Source organism: Corvus kubaryi, unplaced genomic scaffold (genome assembly GCF_017639235.1).
Source record: "Corvus kubaryi isolate FWS band 111438036 unplaced genomic scaffold, C.kubaryi_AGA036_p1.0 split1-131, whole genome shotgun sequence".
In the NCBI taxonomy this organism is placed as follows: Eukaryota; Metazoa; Chordata; class Aves; order Passeriformes; family Corvidae; genus Corvus; species Corvus kubaryi.
Genome location: NW_024582073.1, coordinates 30,347,010 through 30,351,665, shown reverse-complemented (window position 1 = coordinate 30,351,665; position 4,656 = coordinate 30,347,010). Strand labels below are relative to the sequence as shown.

At 57.3% G+C, this 4,656-nt stretch overlaps 1 long non-coding RNA gene across 1 annotated transcript in view; it reads left to right on the top strand.

The window, feature by feature from the left end:
* The first annotated feature begins 34 nt into the window (after positions 1-34).
* The window catches only part of LOC121676420, an 11,704-nt gene continuing 7,082 nt past the window's right edge, over positions 35-4,656 (top strand). Inside the window, exon 1 of the long non-coding RNA XR_006020452.1 lies at positions 35-980. This is a non-coding gene — a long non-coding RNA (uncharacterized LOC121676420). The remainder of the gene's footprint in view (positions 981-4,656) is intronic.

Here is a 4,656-nt window from a genome sequence, read left to right as displayed (position 1 = left end):
AGTGACAGACCCATGATCCTCAGGACAGTGACAGTCACACACTGGGATGCTCAGGGCAGTGACAGCGACAGATCCAGGATCCCCAGGACAGTCACACATCCGGGATCCCCAGGACAGTGACAGTCACAGATCCAGATCCCCAGGAGAGTGACAGATCCAGGATTCCCAGGACAGTGACAGACCCATGATCCTCAGGACAGTGACAGTCACACCCCCATGAGTCTCAGGACAGTGACAGTCACAAATCCAGGATCCTCAGGACAGTGACAGTCACAGACCCATGATCCTCAGGAAAACAATTGTCACTACAATCCCCAGGACAGTGACAGACCCAGGATCCTCAGGACAGTGACAGTGACAGACCCATGATCCTCAGGACAGTGACTGTCACACCCCCACGATCCTCAGGACAGTGACAGTGACAGATCCCCAGGAGAGTGACAGATCCCTGATCCTCGGGACAGTGACAGTCACAACCTCCATGATTGCCAGGACAGTGACAGTCACAAATCCACGATCCTCGGGGCAGTGACAGATCCGTGATCCTCGGGGCAGTGACGGTCACACCCCCGTGATCCTAATCCCACCCGCAGCTCCGAGCAGACAGCGGGGACACAGAGCAGCTGCAAACCTGCCAGAACAGGGACAGGGAAGGAAGAACCCAACATTCCAAAGGGGAATTTCATCCCACAGCAGAGCCCCTTGGAGCTGGCAGGACCGGGATGAGGGATCCACAGGGACCCTGGAGCCTTGGGGACACACAGAGACCTGGATCTGGGGGGACACGAGGAGGGGACACTTGGGGACACGTGCTCCCAGCCTCTCTCCACAGGCTCTCTCTAGGCAGATTCCACATCGCTCCTCACCTCCGGACTTCCCATGGACAACCAGAGCTCTTTGGACCATTTTTCCACCCAAAAATCGACACAGAAGTGGCTGGAAAGCAAAGCTGGACCAAAGGGACGCTGAGGGCACACAAGGTACCACCTCCCTCCCCTCTCCCACGTCTCCAGTGCCCTCCTTGGCTTTTCTCTTGGCAAAATTCCCAAGGGGAAGAAAAAAAATTCCCCCGATTTCCTGCAGGGAATGATGATTTGGTCTCCCTGCCCATGGCATGCAATGAGATGGGTGCTAACGTCCATCCCAACCCAAACCATTCCGGGATTCCTTGGAGTTTCAGCTCATCCTTGTCCGAAAGCTTTTTGGCTTCAATAATTGTCACAAACCAGGTGGGTTTGGGTGTCCCTAAGAGGACAGGACAGGACAGCCCTGAGAAGGTGCCACTTGTCCCCGAGCCACCGGAGGGTTTCGGGTTTATAAAAATATCTGTGAGGGAACGGCCTCAGGTTGTGCCAGGGGAGGTTCCGGTTGGACAATGGGAAAATTCCTTCATGGAAAGAGTCAGAAAGCATTGGAAGAGGCTGCCCAGGGCAGGGGGGACAGCCCCCATTCCCGGGGGGGGATTTCACAGCCCTGCAGATGTGACACTTGGGGACACAGCTTGGGAACCCGCTGGCCTCTGAGGCTTTTCCCACCCAAACATCCCACGATTCCACGTCGATGCGACAGCACCACGTTCCGCCCCGGAGCGATGTCCCCTCCCTGGCTGGGAGCACATGCAAGGACAGCCATGCAGCGCTGGGATGGAGCGGGATGGGGACACAGTGAGGATGACGATGGCCCCGGCATGCGGCCGCGCGCGGAAAAGGGACAAACGGCACCTTTTTGGGCTTGGCTCCGCGCTGCGTGAGGAGGGAACAGAAGGAATGTTAGACAGACCCCGTGGCTCCAGGGAAACATTCCCTGGGAACACCCCCACCCTGGGCTGCAGGAAAGGCAGGAGGGGAAAGGTAATCAGGGAAATGGAAGTAAATGAAGGAGAAAACAGCCCTGGAGTGACCCCCCTCGCTCCGGATCCACCTCCTGTCCCTCCTAGCACGGAGAATTTGGGGAGTCAGGACACATCCAAAGGGGAACAAATCAGACAGGTTAAAGGGATTGGGGCGGCCAGGATGCAGGAGGAAGAGGATGCGAGGACACAGGGAATGGTTTCCCACTGCCAGAGGGCAGGGAGAGATGGGATTTTGGGAAGGAATTCCTGGCTGGGAGGGTGAGGAGGCCCTGGAATGGATTTCCCAGAGAAGCTGTGGCTGCCCTATTCCTGGAAGTGTCCAGGGTCAGGTTGGACAGGGCTTGGTGCAACCTGGGATAGTGGAAAATGCCCATGGATGGGCTTTAAGGTCCCTCCCATTCCCATTCCCAACCATTCCATGGTTCCGGGAATGCCCCGGAACGCACATGGAGCAGCACCTCCTGTCCTGAGCCCTTCTCCAGCAGCATAAAAAAAATTCCAGGAACAATCCCCATTCCCTGATTTCAAGAACGCTGAGGTTTCCTAAATATCCTCTTTGTCTTTTAATGAATTCCAGGGTGGAATTAAACCAGGAGGATCAGGCAGGGAGCACATGGAGCACGGGGCTCCAGCAGTGCCAGGGGTTGATGGATCCAACCCCACACAGCAGGAAAAGCCAAAAACCTTCCCAAACCTCTCTAATACAGGACAGGGAATCTGTTTCCACTGGCTGGAGCTCACATTCCCTGGGATCTGAGCCCGACAAGTCCCCAGGTGCTGCTCCATCCCCATCCCAGCTGTCCCAAAGTGGGGTGGAGAGCAGAATTCCCACTGCTGGGAATTATCCGGAAGGGCAGCGCAGGAGGCTGGGCTTCGATGAGCCCTGACCCAGCCCTGCAGGTGCCACTCACACAGAAACGCCTTGTCCCCACCACTTCCTTTCCCACTGCTTCCCAACATCCCAGTTGGGCCAGTTTATCCCCATGGAAAATCCAGTTCCTACCCCAAAACACACAAACCCATCTGCCGTGTCCCCAGGATCACCCAGTTCCCAGGAATGGTGACCTGGGCAGTGCTGGACTCGATGGGCTCAGAGGGCTTTTCCAACCTCAGTATTCCATGATTCCTCACTACCCCACACTCTTATGGCCATTCCTGAGGACAGGAACCTGCACCAGATTCCCATTCCTTAGGAAATATCCCTCACATTTGGATACAGCACGTCCCAGGAGCCACTGGAGCTCCTGGATGAAGACAGAGGTGTTCACCCATGGAAGCCAGAGCGAGCCAGTGTCACCCATCCCAAGGAACGCACTCTTCCCATGGGATTGGGGGGTCCTTAGAGCTGCCCCATCCCTGGAAGTGTTCCAGGCAAGGTTGGACGGGGCTTGGAGCAGCCTGGGATAGTGGAAGGTGTCTCTGCCTGTGGCAGGAACTGAGGGGGCTTGGAGGTCCCTTCCATGATTCCATGGATTTGAAGGAAGCAGCTCAGGAATGCTGCTGAACTCGGATCCAAACATGGGGCACTGTGCTGGATAATCCCTCAGGAACTGACAGATTCCTGGCCAGTGGCTGAAAATGACATTTTTCACACCTCGTTTCCCATGGGTTTCGGGAGAAATTCGCTTTTCCATGGGCATTTTATCCCATGAAAGTCTGTCCATGTGCTCTTCCCAGTGGGATGAAAACCTCCCAGAGGCGACAGAGTGCCGGGGTCACTCACCAGTTTGCTGGCCTTGGCAGCATCCAGGGAATCTGTGGAGAGAGCAGAAAAGGAGCCATGAGCCTGAGGGACACCCCTGTCCCCATCCCGGTGTCCCTGCAGCCACAGGGCACCCAGCAGGGAACAGGAGAATTTTGGGAAGTGGGAGTGAAGCAGAGTCAAGATCCGGCAGGAAATGGTGGCAAAGTGGGGGGGTGTGGGTTTGGGGGAACAGGGAATTCCTTATGGGAGCTGCTGGCTGAGGAAGGCAAACACTTGGACACGCCTGGGAATTGGGGCAGTTCCACCGCTCTCCTTGGGCTGAATCCCTGGAATTCTGGGATTCCTCGAGCCACTGGCACAGGCTGCTCAGGGAGCAGCGGAGTCATCGTCCCTAGAGGGGTTTAAACCCGTGTGGATGTGGCACTTGGGGACATAGAATGATGGAATGCTTTGTGGTGGGAAGGGACCTTAAATCCCATCAATCCCACCCCGTGCCGTGGGCAGGGACACCTCCCACTAGCCCAGGCTGCTCCAGGGACACTTCCAGGGATCCAGGGGCAGCCACAGCTTCTCTGGGCACCCTGTGCCAGAGCCTCTCCACCCACACAGGGAGGAATTCCTTCCCAATACCCCACCCAAATCTCCCCTTTTCCAGTGGGAAGCCATTCCCTGTGTCCTGTCCGTCCCAGGCAGGTGTGTCTGGATTCCCACCCTTGCCCAGGGGTCACCAGCAGCTGCCCCCAGGTGTCCCCTCCCGGTGCCAGATCCATGGCAGAGCCATCCCTGCACCCCCCACTGCAGTCCTGCTGCAGCAGCTGCTGTTTCCATGGAAACCCTTGGCAGGCAGCCACATCCCAGCCCTGCATCCCTGGCAGCATCATCCCACACCCCACTGCAGCCCCAGCTCCTCCTGGATCCCGGGATGGGGGGTGAGCTGGGATCAGTGTCCGTCTGTCCCGACCCAGCGTCCATCGTGTCCAGGGAAGGAGCTGGGAAGGGGCTGGAGCAGCTCAGGGAGCTGGGAAAGGGGCTCAGGCTGGAGCAAAGGAGGCTCAGGGGGGACCTTGTGGCTCTGCACAAGTCCCTGACAGGAGGGGGC